General features: G+C 41.2%; 1 protein-coding gene across 9 annotated transcripts in view; it reads right to left on the reverse strand.

Annotated features, from left to right (window-relative positions):
• The window catches only part of DISP1 (dispatched RND transporter family member 1), a 115267-nt gene that overhangs the window by 52974 nt on the left and 46539 nt on the right, over positions 1–15754 (reverse strand). Inside the window, exon 1 of one of the 9 annotated variants that reach the window (XM_036354728.1) lies at positions 1385–1559. The exons of the other annotated variants lie outside the window; for them this stretch is intronic. The gene's annotated coding sequence lies outside the window, so the exon portion shown is untranslated. Of the gene's footprint in view, positions 1–1384; positions 1560–15754 lie in introns of those variants that run through there. 9 annotated transcript variants of the gene reach the window in all.

Raw genomic sequence — 15754 nt, forward strand, 5'->3', positions numbered from 1 at the left:
TAATCAATACAACTAGCTCATGCTCACGGTTCTATAATTCAGGTCTGAGATGTAAGCTAGATGGGGCATGGGAAGCATTAAAAATACTCTGCCTTATTTTTGCCTACTGCAAGCTACAAATGGAGCACAGTCCAATGAAATACTCCGATATACAAGGTTTTGGCAGTGAAAGCATTCTCAGATAGTTTTTTGTAGAAATGCAATATTCTAAAATAAAAAAATATTGCAAAAAGACTACTTATTTTAACATTTTAAAAAGTAGAAATGTGTCAGCAGACATTAAAGCCATGGGAAATAGTGACCCTACTGTCTACAGTGAGACACTGGTTTAGAGTTTATTGACAGAGTTTGGGGACTTCCCAGCCATCAAAGGGACCTGGGGTTTCATTAAATTATAAAGACGATCATCTATAATAACCCTCTGGTGGTTAAAAAGTACATATTTCATTTTTCCTTCAACAGGAATACCTGTCAAATAATATTTTAGCAAACTGTGAAGTACGTTGTCTATTTATTTCTTGCATTTTCACTGAAGTCATTATGATCAGTCCATAATTTGCATGAAATCTGTTTTATGAAATTTTTATCTACTTTTCTCAGATGTACATTTTGCTATGGACACAAATATTTCACAGGTTAAACTAGTTTGAATTTTTCTACCAGTCACATATAAGCCATCCATTCTCATTTTAAACAAAAGTAAACATGACAAATATATTCCGACTTCTGCTTTAAGTAGCAAATCCAATTATAATGTAGTTACCGTGATCACAATTAAAATGCATGTAGTTCATCACACGGCACTTAATGGACTCAAATACAACTGGAGGACGTATACCGAGCCGTGTCTTCGAAGTGAACGCTGATAAGAATTAAACTTGCCGGAAGTTCAGTCCCTAAGTGGTTCTTCACGAGACTCCTATTTTTATAGGTGGGAAGATGCTGATGTTTTCTTACTTTCTTACACTATCTGATTCACAAAAGCGATTAAAGTCATTCCTATAATTCTGCGTCTAGTTTGCTACTAATGGGTAAAGAGTAGCACATCTTTTTTAAATTCTCTGATTGAGATAGTGGTTAAAGGAAAACCTCAAAGCAGGAAACAATGGTTGACGCTGCTTTAAATCTGCGGTTTCCTTCCAACTTCATAAAGAAAGCACGTTTTAATAAACTTTCCTAAGAAACGGCTTGCCTCACCTTCTAATGCAAGACGACAATTGAAATAAATATCGGATTTCAATGCATGCAGAAGCCCTTCCAAGTTTACTCCGAAAAGAAATGGCAAGTTGGAATTTTAAATTCAACTCTTAGAAGCACAGGACAAAGTCCAGTTTTTCAAGTCCAGTCTCCCCAGATAACAAATGGGCAGGAGGCAAAGCATTACCTTGATGTTGAAAGAAGAAAGTTCCAGCTCCTTTGGGTCAGCAAAGGATCGCAGCAGCAAGAGCCCCAACCGCTGCAGGGACACGGACGCAGCCCAGCAGAAAGCAAGCAGAGCTGGGCAGGAGTCAGCAGCTGCAGCCGCGGCAGCCGGGCGCAGGGCAGACTGAATGACAAGAAGGTGCCGCTTGCTTGCTTTGAATGAGGCGTGTTAGGGGCTGGGACTCGCAGTGTTTGCTCCCCTATAGGGCAGGAGTTTCCCTCCTACTTAACCCCTAGGGGCAAGGTCTTAATAACGGTAACAGCTGGCACACAGAGGGGCTTGATCTGAGCACAAGGTCACAAGCCAGGATATGAAGGTGACATGTAATTTCTAGCCTTTTCCTGCTTCTACGGAGAAACTGCTCGAAGGGCTGTTTTCAGTTATGCGTTCCTTTGATCTCTTGGATTTAAAGTTACTTAGTAGATTAAAGCCATGCTAGCTGATATTATTTGCTTGCTTAGACTAACTTAAGTGTCGCAGATTCGGTTTTCTGACACGCGGGGCTACTACATTTAAACTAACACAAATAAACACCCATCCGTGTTTATTTCCGAGTTCCGGGGATTTTTGTTCCTTCACAAATGGCTTTTGAGACCCTGCTTTTTAGGGCAGAAAGTTCCTCGTTTTTAAAAGAGGAAGAGTCTTCTTTATCAAAGAAGAAAATACTGTTTAAAAGTTGTAAGTGCTTCTCTTCAGTGTTCCCAAACAAAACCAGCACTTTGTTAAATGAAACTGACATGGCCTTAACATGTGGGCCCTGCTGATGCCACAGCCACAACATAAAAACCTGGTAAATACCTGCAAACAACCACTTTAAATTGACAAATGACGTCCACTGGCAAGTAAGTGATCATTTACTGAAATCATAAAATCGAATTCTCCATGACTTCTTTACTGAAAACGTGGAAACAATTCTTTTAACAGGCTGTACTGATTTATTATATGAAGATAGCACTTTCAAAATTAAAGAAAATAACGCCAAAGCACAAGCGATCAAACAAAAAAATAGGTAAAATTGGACTTCATCAAAATAAAAAACTTGCATGCATCAAAAGACAACCCATAGAATGGGAAAAAAATATTTGCAGATCATATATCTAAGAGGCTAGTATCCATAATACACATAAAAACTTACAATTCAACAATAAAAAGACAAATAATCCAATCTAAAAGAAACCAAAGTATTAAAATAGGCATTTTTCTGAAGAAACGATACAAATGGCTAATATGCACATGGAAAGATGCTCAACATCACTAATCACTACGGAAATGCACAGTAAAGCCACAGCGAGACACCACTCCACATCCACTCAGATAGCTATAACCGAAAAAGGAAGGAAAAACGTGTGTTGGCAAGAATACGGAGAAAGTGAGATCCGGGTGGGAATGTAAAATGATGCAGCCACTACGGAAAACAGTCTCGCAATTCCTCAGAAAATTAACACAGTTACCATACGACTCAGCAATTCCACCCGGAGGTACAGCTGATTGTCATTATTTGAGGATTCTGTATTTACAAACTTGCTAAAATTTATTTGTGACCCCAAAGTACCCCCTCGGAGCGCTCGCAGGCATCAGGCATGCACGTGCAGAGGTGGAAAATGTGAGCCCAGGTGAGGATGAACAGGTGGCTGCGCTCTTGGTTCAGCTCTCAGACTGTAAACACGTGTTCTTTCCACAGTCTGTAGTGCCCCTTTGTTCACATCTTTGTGCTTTTTCCTGGTAATTTCACTGTTTAAAATGGCCCCCAAATGTAATGTGCACTGCTGTCTAGAGTTCCTAAGCTCAAAAAGGCTGTGATGTGTGTTAAAGAGAAACACACACAAGACAAGTATTGATTGGTTGTCAAAAATGTCACTCTAGCCTGGCTGGTGTAGCTCAGTGGTTGAGTGTAGACCTGTGGACCAGGAGGTCGCAGTTCGATTCCAGACAGGACACATGCCTACATTTCAGGCTCGATCCCTAGTAGGGGGCGTGCAGGAGGCAGCCAATCGATTCTCATCATTGCTGTTTCTAAATCTCTCCCTCTCCTTTCCTCTCTGAAATCAATAAAAATATATTTTATTTAAAATGTAACCAGAAACTCAAAGTAACCTAGTCCTGTATTTCCCTGCCAAGTTATCACTCAGTAGTCACCAATTCAGCATGGGCAGTCTTTCTGAAATACAACTAGAACAAACAAAGAGAATCAACTGTATACCCCCAAGAGAACTGGAAACATAGTCACAAAAAAATGTGTACACAAATGTTCATAGCAGCATTATTCATAACAGCCAAGGAACAACTCAAATGCCCATCAGCAGAAGACTGGATCAACCCATTGTGTCCATCAACGGGACACTATTCAGACATAAGAAAAAGAATCACCGATACACGCTACCACATGAATGAACCTTGAAAATACGCTAAATGAAATCCAGGCACAACAGGTCACATATTGTATGATTCCATTTACACGAAATATCCAGAACAGTCAAATCCATAGAAACAATAGTTAGATTCGTGGGTACCTGGGACTGGGGGGAGGACAGAAGATAGGAAGTGACTGCTCATAGGTATGCAGTTTCTTTTTGGGTGATAAAAATGTTTTGGGATTAGACCAGCCATGGGCAAACTATGGCCCGCGGGCCAGATCCGGCCCGTTTGAAATGAATAAAACTAAAAAAAAAAAAAAAAAAAAAAGACCGTACCCTTTTATGTAATGATGTTTACTTTGAATTTATATTAGTTCACACAAACACTCCATCCATGCTTTTGTTCCAGCCCTCCAGTCCAGTTTAAGAACCCATTGTGGCCCTCGAGTCAAAAAGTTTGCCCACCTCTGGATTAGACAGTGGTGACAGTTGTAAATACATTAAAACCCACTGAATTGTACGCTTTAAAACGGTGACTTTTAAGTATGTGGATACACCTTTTCTCAATAAAAAGGTATACATTTCTAACTATTAGGCCAGGGGTGGGGAACGTCCGGCCCGCAGGCTGTGCAAGGCCTGAGAAGTCATCTGGTCCGGCCCTGCCAAGGCAACCGCAGGCGGGACTCAAAATTCAATAAATCTAGGAGCTTTTTTCATAGCAACACAAATTTATATGACGTGATTATATAAAGCGAATGATGTTATAAATACCCAAATGGCCCTTGGCAGAACAAAGGTTCCCCACCCCGCATGAGACCAATAGTTCTAATGGGCATTCGCAAACCTGAGTGTGCGTCAGAACCTCCTAGAAGACCTGCTAGGGGGCAGACTGCTGAGTCCCATCCCCAGCGATCCTGACTCTGAGGACTGGGGTGGGACTGGGAGTGTGCTTTTCTGGAAGTTCCCAGGTGATATTGCTGCGGCTCTGAGACCACATGCTGGGAGTGAAAGACCACGTATGAGCTCACAGTGGGTAGAGAGAGCCAGTCCTGCAGAGGGAAATGACAGGAAGAGGGAGGGAGGGAAAAGGAGGAGCATTTAGGCAAGTAAATATATTAAAAGACCCAGTCCCTGCGATCTTAGGGTATGCTGATGTCATGCCTTATGTATGCCAACTGCTATAATGCCTAAAAATCCCCAAGAAGGAATTCGAGAATTCAAATGGAAGCGGAGGTGTTTACTGTTCTTTGATGGTTTGATTTAGTTTATTAAAGAGGCTGACACTGTTTCATTGTGCTTGTCCTTGCAAGAAAGGCAAACACAGGCTCTGGATGGTTGATCCCATAAACAACTTCAAGAAGCCCCTTAATGAGTTCAGGTGTCACAGGAACCAAAGACCTGAAATCTCCCAACTCATAAACCTGCAAATTCTACGTTACACTACTAGGCAGGTTAGATTTAACCACTGTATTTAAAACTGTTGGCTTCGGCTCTGGCTACATAGCTCAGTTAGTTAGAGCATCATCCCAATATGCCAAGGTTGTGGGTTCGATCCCCATACGAACAACAAATCCATGGTGTTCTCTCTCTCTCTCTCTCTCTCTCTCTCTCTCTCTCTCTCCCCCCTCCTCTCTCTAAAATCCATAAATAAAAATTTTAAAATCTTGCTGTGTTCGTGTAAAAATAGACAATTTAAGTACATTTTAAGTATTGTCATGTGGAATACATTATTATTTTATAAATAATCGTGTTATTTCCAATTGCTTCAGTTATTTCTCAATATATTAGAGTGAAAAGGAAAATGCTAGTAACTTTACCAAAGTTCCAATGTTCTCTGAAACCAATATCCCTGTTTTTCTTAAATCACTTATTTAGGATTCTTTCTGTCTTCAATATCAGAGAGAGAATATGGGAGAGGGGAGGAGAGACAAGAGCTAGCAGGTACTCTTTAGAAACTGGGGGGAAAAACACACAACCACCTGCTGATTAACAAACTCTTTCACATCTGAACTCAGGCCAAAACATAATCCTAGATTTTGTTATATTTATTGACATTTAGAAATCCCACCTAGTAATCGTTGTGTGTGTGTGTGTGTATTAAATGTCCTGTCACAACTGAGTAAACTGTGGGCTAAGCTAGACAGCAGAGTCCCTTAAAAATCAGTCAGATTTTCTTCCAGTTTGGTCAAGTCACAGCTTAGCCATCTGAAAGGACAAGTTCAGAACCAGTAGCCATGGGAAAGTTTTGCAGATGACACTCTACATCGTACTGCGGTGTTTCTGGAATACCAATGGTGGGGTATGGGGTCTTCGATTTCAGAAGTGAGAGGGGCCACTGACAGGGAGCTGAGGAAGAGGGGAACACACATGGCAGGCAAATCCTTGCTGGGCAAGTCACAAACAATCGGACACAGGAGGTAGCCACTAACCCAGCGGTTCTCAACATGTGGGTCGCGACCCCTTTGGTGGTCGAACAACCCTTTCACAGGGGTCGCCTAAGACCATCCTGCATATCAGATATTTACATGACGATTCATAACAGTAGCAACATGACAGTGATGAAGTAGCAACGAAAATAATGTTATGGTTGGGGGTCACAACTTGAGGAACTGTATTTAAAGGGCCAGAAGGTTGAGAACCACCAGCCCCCGCCTGAAGGCCTCTTATTTACCATGCTTACTTTAAATTAGGCTTAGGTGGCATCCTAAGAACTCCTTCTTAAAGCAGGTTTCTCTGCCTGAATCTTTTGGGCAGGAGAGAGGGGGAGGGTCAAAGAGTCCCTCTAAGTCTTCTCAATAAATAGCTTAAATCAATATCCCAAAAAGGCAGCTCAGGTGGGCAAAACTTCGGTCCCTTAAATTCTCTAAGGACATTTCAGTATGTGTCCTGCCAGCAGCTCCAACTCAATAATCTAAAATGTAAATTACCTTATCATCCTCAAATAGCATCTTGATTTTTCTTTCTTTTAGTTGTCCCTTGAGCCCCAAATTTTCACTTAGTTATTTACCGATCTGTGCGGGATCGGGATCTAGGATGAGAGTCATCTTTGATCTTTATGCCACCACCTACCCTTGTTTGTTTGCTTTCAAGAGCAGCCATTGGCACATATGCCCACCCATTCCTTCCCATTCCCATTCCCACTTTCTATAGGGTGTCTCAAAATTCATGCAAGAAGTAATTTTGATAGAAAACACAGGTTTATAATTAAAAATTGTAAATTTGTTAGTGATTCGTAAAGTATACAGTATAGGGTTATGTATGGAATAGGACATCGGGTAAATGGCCTCCATGGCTGTGCTGGCACATAGGCAAAGCTGTGGTCTCCATTGGTCTTCATTGTCCCTGCTCCTGGGCCATTATTGGTACTTGGTAATGCTTATCAAATGGAAGGGATTGAAATCAAAGGGCAACAGATATTAGAATCTGATTCAATAAACCAAGTAAAATTAGGCTTTTATTTTTTTGTCATTGTTGTTGTTGTTAATGCTCACGCAAAATTCAAATCTTGCGTGAATTTTGGGACACCCTGTATATAGGTCCTACTGCCCTCGGATCACTGCCACAGTCTAATGATGTGACTCACCTGTGCTCTCCTACATTTCAACCTAAGCAACACAGAGCTTCCGGATTCATCATCGTCACAGCGGCCCCCCAAGCTGCTCCCAACGCTAACCACTGAGCCGCGGTGGCTGGGCTCTATTATTTTCATACCCTCAGGAAGATCTAGTGCCTGCCAGTACTTGACAAATGTTAATTTTAAAAAATGACGTTTTATAGTTTGTTACTGTTACATATGTCCTTTATTAAGCAGAATATATGTCGTTTTGGAATGCAGTTAGCAAAATAAAATTCAGTACACAAATCCTATTTTCCTGATGATGTATAGGGGACCCAAGGACCACGGTTGTGGGGAAGAAACAGCAGCCAAGATTCCATATAATTTAAGTCTGACTGCCATGTTGCACTATTCTCTGCTTTTCAATCCTGAATATTCAACTGCTGCTGAATAATAAGAGATGTCAGTCACTGGCCTTTCTTTAAACCAGCAGAAGTCACACAAGAAGCCAATACGCAATCTTATTCTTGGGCAGTTCTGAAAATTTCTTTTTGTTTGGCTTCCAAGGTAGGATTGTCCTTGGCATTAGCAGAAACATTTTTCAAGAATGAAAACAAATAAAAGAGGCCTCCCCCACGGTGAGCCATTAAATTTAATGGACTTTCTGTTTAATTGCCAATTGATTTTATGGTAGCAATTATGATTTCTGTGATAAAGTGTCTTAGAAATAGGTGAATCTAGGAAACTTATTTTTATTCATTACATCCTGTGCTTAATTCGATGAAAAACTATCCATACAGTTGACCCTTAACCAGCGCAAGAGGGTTAAAGGTGCTGACCTGGTGCAGTGGAAAACCCACATATAACTTTTGACTCCCCAAAAAGTTAACTACTAATAACCTGTTGACCAGAAAGAAGCCTTACCAATAACATAAAGTTCATTAATATGTATTTTATCTATTATCTGTATTACATACTGTATTCTTACAATAAAGTATTTTTTAAATCATAAAAAAGAGAAAATACATACAATATCCACATATAAGTAGACCCGTACAGTTCAAACCTGTGCTGTTCAAGGACCAACTGTAATCCAGAAAGCATTTTGATCATCCAGACTGAAATTCACTTATTGATCTATACATACCAAAAATTTGAATGAAGATCAAAAGCTCAGGTATATATGTTAAAGCAAAAGGTACAGAGATTAGTAACTTTCAGACAAAAGGCAGTCTTCTTTTTTTCTGTGAAGAAAAAAGAATCTTACTGGGAAATATCAAAAGCAGCCAAAAATGTCAGCCCTCCTTAACTGAACTGAAAAATTACTATGAAAAAAAACTTTTAAAATGTGAAAATAACTCCAGCAGGTTAGTTTACGATGGGTCTCACGCTGGAATTCTGGTGAACATTTTGTCTTGACATGAGCAGTGTAAACAGCTTGCTGCCCGAGTCTGTCTCCCACATGAAGTATAAAGAATGTGCTGTGTGTTGGAGGAGAGAGGAGGCTCAGATTTGATCATTTTCTATCAAAAACAACTGGATCATTTCAGCCATAACAAAATAACGAGACTGTGGATCGTCTAAGAATATAATCTGGTGCTGCACAAAGATTTAAAAGCAAAACATAATACACCCATGGGCTCTGGAGAATGTCCCACATATTTTTGGTTTGCAATCTAGGATTTCAAAATAAGATGTTTTACTTTCACAACAGATACGCCTGGCAGGAGCTCCACGGCCAGAATGAAGACCGCTGCGTCTTAACTGTCACTTAATTAGAACATTATCTTAACACCTTCAGTTGCACTGGTGCCAGACCTTAAACGAGTCTAAATGAATGTGTTATGCCTATGTTCAGAGGGATTATGACCAATAAATCGAAATTTTCTGTAAGTCAGACTTCTAATATTTATGGCGAAAGTTACCCTTACTTTCCTTATGTCATGAAATAAAAATACCTGCAAGTTAATTTTCCAAGTCAGATTTCACATGTCACCTGCACATGAACACCCGTCACCAGAGTTAAATGCTTAATTATATAATTCTGTGACATATCACATCCTCTCACATCAGCTGAGGCCGTATGGGAGAAAGCAAGTGAACACGCTTAACCCTATTTTATTTATTTGTATTTCTTATAATATGTAGTCCTATTATTGTTGGCAAGAAAGAACCTTAAATTACCCAAACTCTAAGAGAAGGCGTTATTAGGGCTAGGTATTTCACAAATGTAGCGGGAGTTGATTTATATGTTGAAAACACACTTATGCATTATTCAGAAGTTTCCAGCAGTCCAAAATTACGCAACTCGTGCTATGCCTGGCTTCAGAACTTTTTTATATAAAATAAAATTCTGTGGGATGGCTGCTAAAAGGTAAGAAATAATGTAATAACAAATAGGAACGGAGAATATTTGTTATCAAAATTTAAGAATGCAAGATATATACTAGAATATTTTATTTAGGCCTCTCAAAAATCTTTTAAAATATCTCAACATAGCAGTGTTGTTAGACTTAAACCATAGGCATGACGGAAAGAATACATTTATAAATGAGGGACATTAGAAGTTAGGATTAGATCATGGAAGTTAAAAGTTTTCTTAATATCTTTAAAGACAGCATGTCAAAGCTCAGCAAATGCCACTTCAAAAACATGAAAACAAAGGTCATCACAATGACTGATATGCTCCACACTCAGGCTTTGCAACAACAGGCATCTCGGGCACATTCGCTGCGAAGCCCAGTGCTGAAAGCCCAGCAAGTGTTCCAGTTGGTCACTGCCACCCTGAGTGGCAGGCCTTTCTGGGCTGTCAGCCAGAATGGACCTCCTGGGTGTGGACTGGTAAACGCTCCAGCTCCGGTGGTGGGAACTGACATGACGAGGCAGCTGCCCCGAGACCCATACCAAGACCCACGTGTGTGCTATGATGTGTCTACTAGACGTTGGCCTCCTCAAAGGACGCCGAATGCTATTCCCGGGGCCAGGGGAAACCTGCCCCAGTCTCCGAGGTATCCTTAACCGTCAACATCTTTAGAGAAGAAAAATCCACAACTTGCCTTGTTAACCTGTTCCCAGGAACTCAAATGACTTAAGATCGCAAAACTCTGACAAAAATGCAAGGGGAAATATTTGAACTGAATTTAACATTTCTATTCCTTTATAACAAAAAACTGTGTAATGAAAATGACCGTGACTAATGTGTAACAAGCACTGAAACACGCACTGCTTTGGCACAGGAACGCCACAGGAGATGGGCAATCGGTTACGCTGATGACAAAGCAACAACAGTAAAATATGCTCCCACAATTATTTACGAAGAGTTCCAAGTTATGTTAACAGCAAGATATCACCAAGATGACCTCTGCCTTCAAAAGAAACCAAAAAGAGCTGTGTGTCACCATGCTACTAGCAATGTCCGGTATTTAGACACTGCACAGTTCTGTCACTGAACGTTCCTGCTACTGCCGGGGAAGAAAAGGTGACAAGAGTGTTGGAGCCCTAGCTGGTGTGGCTCAGTGGATAGAGCGTCGGCCTGTGGACTGAAAGTCCCGGGTTCGATTCCAGTCAAGGGCACATGCCTGGGTTTCGGCTCCATTCCCAGTGTGGGGCATGCAGGAGGCAGCCAACCCATGATTCTCTCTCATCATTGATGTTTCTATCTCTCCCTCTCCCTTCCTCTCTGAAATCAATAAAACTATATTAAAAAAAAAAGAGAGAGAGTGTTGGAGCCCAGCAGGTGTGGCTCAGTGGTTGAGTGTCGACCTATGAACCTGGAGGTCACGGTTTGATTCCTGGTCAGGACACATGATCGGGTTGCGGCTCAGTCCCTAGTAGGGAGCATGCAAGAAGTAGCCTATCAGTGATTTTCTCTCATCTTTGATATTTCTCTCTCTCTCTCTCCCTCTCCCTTCCTCTCTGAAATCAGTAAAAATTTATTTTTTAAAAAGAGTACTAGAGAAATGAAACTGGTAAGCTCTTTGTTCTCTTCCTAAGTTAAAGCATCTGCCTTGCTTAGTCACCCAACGGTCTCTGCTTTCCTGGACATCTCAGTCAACCACCAGGAATCCTGTGGACTCTACTTCGCATCCTCAAGTCTCATTCCCTCGCACAGTGAGGGCACCGTGGGCACAGCCTCAGTCACAGTGAAGGAGCGGCAGGCACTCCCTGCGCCAGCCCTCTGGAAGATGAAGCAATGCAGCACTCACTCCTTCCCCTGCCAAGTGGAACGCCTTAGTAACAACACGCGTCCACACCCTCCTGGCTTTGCACGGAGTCAAACCTGGCCTCAGGGATCCAGCTCAGAACCCCTGTACAGAAACAATCAGAACTGTCACAAATCTCTACCATAACCCCTGATCTTGCATAATGCTCAGATGTACCTTTTACTTAGATCAAAGCATACCTTTTGGAAATAACTGCTTTTGCTCATCTGTGATTCTATTTACAACAACGGTTACTGTCAATAGTGACACACTGACGACTGGTACCAAAGGCAGTGGCCAGGGCAACCAGAGCTGAGCTCGGGTTTTATGAAGCCAGGATATGCGAAAGATGCTCAGTATTTGCTGCCATGATCTTAACTTCCCTACATTCTTTGACACTGTCGAAGCCTAAAGTTGACAAGATCTCTCAGCATATCTACTGTCGGGGACAGTCTTTACAGTCTTATTCTGACAGTGATAAATAACTCTGTGTCCTTCTCAAAGGGCAAGTGAAAAAAGGGGAAGGGGCAGGTGAGAAGACAGAAAAAGGAGGTAAGATCCTGGTGTCCACGTCGTGTTGTCTCTGAGGGCAAAGCCACTGAGCTGGTCAAAAAACACACCTTGAATCCAAATTAATAATCACGTACAGACCTCACCAGGCCACAAGAGGGATTTTTTTCTGATTCCTAACTTCAAAGCATAAAACTAATATATCCCATTGGTATAATATATGTTGAAAGGCAATTAAATCTGTGTACAGCGATACCCTGCACTCTGGGTTCCGGTCCTATGCTTGGAAAGTTCAACTGTGGCATTGCACAAGTTCCTTTTAAAAATGTAAATCCTGGTCCCTTTGATCAAGACTGACTTCAAATAGAGCGAGGAATTTTATAACAGCCAAGGATTTTAATGATTTCCTTCGGATCACCTGGCGTCAGGGGACGCCTGTCCTGGCTGGGGGAGAGAAACATGTAATTGTATTATTTATATAAACAGAACTTACCTATTTTTTAAGAATGTTTTTAAAGAAATGACCGACTCCCACTTTCAAGTACAAATTTGGGAACAAGTTATCCTCACTTGGCCTGGAGTGTTCAATTATACAGAACATTTTATGAGAGTTATCCCAAAGATAAATGCCAGTAAGAAGGTCCTATTTTATTTTTCACCAATTCTTCTACTGAATGTCTAATGCCAATATCTTATGATTTTTTTAAAGACTAAAGGTTAAATAGTTTTTATAGGGAAAGAGGAAGAGGAAGCTACAAGGGCAACATCTTATTGCTAAGCAAATAAAAGAACATAATTTGAGTAATGTAATATTTTTTTTAATATATTTTATTGATTTTTTACAGAGAGGAAGGAAGAGAGATAGAGAGTTAGAAACATCGATGAGAGAGAAACATCGATCAGCTGCCTCCTGCACACCCCCAACTGGGGATGTGCCCCAACCCAGGTACATGCCCTTGACCAGAATCGAACCTGGGACCTTTCAGTCCGCAGGCCGACGCTCTATCCACTGAGCCAAACCGGTTTCGGCAAGTAATGTAATATTTTATGAACCAAATTCTTTTTTCAAATAAAGTAACTTGGAAGTTCATATTTTAGATAATATGGATCTAACAGTAACATCCCCACTCTATATTTACACACACAAACTAATATTTTGATATCTGAAAGCTAATTATTTTATCCACAAAAAATAAACTTAGTCCATTAACTTATTTGCTTAATTCTTAATATTTTATCTGATGACTCCAACATAATTTTATATTTCATTTCATAGGCAAACCTTTTATAAGAATACAAGTGACTACCAAGAACCAAGGAGATAGGGTGAGGGCGATACGTTTCACAAAAATCAAAATAAATCTTTTTTTCCAATCACTATTTTTTAGTTGCAAGTTTTTTAAGGACTTTTTTTTAAAGCATTCCTGCTGTAAAAATACACTCATTCAGGTTGAGCACCCTGCAGATTGTCTCATATCTCAAGCCACATCTCTGCGTATGGCGGCCCTGCTCCATCGCGGTCCCCGCTACCTCATCTGTCAGTGCTCAGACATGAAAGCACGTGCCTATCACTCTGCTATTTTTCTAGCTCACATTCTTCAGTGAAACCTAAAGTAACCAAATAAGTTCAACAAAAGTTGACCGAGGCTTATGGATATGGTGTGATTGGCTTTTATTTTTCTGCCGTCTAAGAAGCCCCGAGAACACATTCCAGTTAAAAGGAGCAATTTGATTAATCATGAATCAACCCCCCTATAATTAACTTTAAGAAATCCCTTGTAGAAAAAAAAGTCTGACATATGAGGAAACGAAGGCAAACAGGGATGAAAGAGGAGGGAATGAGAAAAAGGAAGTAACAGGCCAATGGTAAAGGGAATGTGGAGAATGGAAAACAGGCCCAGTATCAATATGATAAATTTAAGACAAACGCATCACACAATGAGGGAGAAAAGCAAGGCAGAAACTAAAGTAATCTGAGGGGAAAATCGGAAACAGAAGGGAGAGGACAGAAATCTAGCACTGAAAATGAGGGAAGGCAGAGGAAAATTTAGGCGGTGTATGCCCTGATCTAACAGAGTAGGAATCTTGGTTTCTGAAACAACTTATTGGGAGAAAAACCACAAATGGAGACAACTGCAACCTACAGAGTAATTACAAAAGTAGGATTAAGCTCTCCTGGGCACTGCCATTCTTGAGATTCCACCTTGGTTTTTATTATAACCCGTAACATCCATCAGAATTCTAGACACAGGAACTTGCTTAGAGCACATCAACATAAATAACGCTTAGGAATATCCAAGTGCCTTTGATTTAATTTTCTGTCCACCACACCTCTTTGCTTTATAATTTTATCTTCTAGGAGGGCAAACACACCAAGTGTAAAATTTATTGTTCTGGCTGGAGTGAGTTGTGTGCCCACTATAACAATGCATTAACACTGTGCTTTGTAAATCGGAAGTCTCCGGTTAGTTCTGGGTGAGCTGCGGTTAGTTCTGGGTGAGCTGCGAAGTGTCCCTCCCTCTGCAAAGCTGACAGCCTGAGGTCATGTCACCAAAGCACAGACCTCTCTACTGCTGTCCATTCAGTGAGTCGTCCTTTCTGCAGAGCTGTCCTAACTCATCAAATCCTGACACCATCCATTTACAGCTAAACGTGACTTCAGCGGGCATCTCTCCGACAGAGCCCCTTCTCTTCCAGATATTACCTGGCGAGCCTGCTGACATCAGAGTCCCTGGGAGGCCCATTCACATGGGGTGCAGGGTCTCTCCCCGTCCCTCACCCCTCAGCAGGAGGTTCTGATGCAGTAGTTCTGGAGTAGAGACCTGGTGTTTGCATCCCTTAACAAGCTCCCAGCTGACGCAGAAGCCGGGAGAACTACTTTGAGAACCACTGCTCTAGCGTCTTCCACCTTTTACTATATCCTACAGAGCTAACTGAACTAATCCCCCACAGACCAAAAAGTCATGGACTAACCCAGGGATCGCATACTAAAGCTAGGACGCCTCGGTTTAGTATGTAAGGCCCTCTTGTTAGATTCCTCACTGATCCCCACTCATCTCGTGGCCAAACTAACAAACCCTCTCACAGGGCTTGCCACCTCAGCTGTCCCTCCCTGCTAAAAGGCTCTCCTCCTCATCTGCCAATAAATGGTGGCTATTTTATCAATCCTTTGTATGCATCCAATAATTCAACACATGTTTATGAAGTACCTGTAATATGTTAGTCACCGTGTGTAATGCCATGAAAAGAACTGAGGTTGAAACCTTCCATAATTAACCTCAAATCAACTCGAAACACCCATGCTTCTGTATTCACCTTAGAAATTAAATTCAACAGGCAAACTGGCCCAGCGCTCTCGGAACTGGTTTTCCCAGGAGTAGAAATGGAGATAGAGTGAGTCTCTATATTCTCTTTCTTGGCCCTCTTACATAACTTAGTATCCATTTCAAAGAGCTCTAAAAAGAGCTAAAGGGCATAATAAAGATACCACTACATTTATGTTGAGTAGATTTACAATAACTTCCTCTCATGTAGCAGGTTTTAAAAAGGAATTGCTGCCCTGGCCGGGTGGCTTAGCTGGTTGGAGCACCGTCCCATACATCAAAAGGTGGCAGGTTTGATTCCAGGTCAGGCACATACCAACAACCAGTCAATCCCCAGTCGGGGTGAGTACGGGAGGCAACTAGTCGATGTTTGTCTCTCTCTCTCT

This window comes from Myotis myotis, unplaced genomic scaffold (assembly GCF_014108235.1).
Source record: "Myotis myotis isolate mMyoMyo1 unplaced genomic scaffold, mMyoMyo1.p scaffold_m19_p_21, whole genome shotgun sequence".
NCBI classification, from domain to species: domain Eukaryota; kingdom Metazoa; phylum Chordata; class Mammalia; order Chiroptera; family Vespertilionidae; genus Myotis; species Myotis myotis.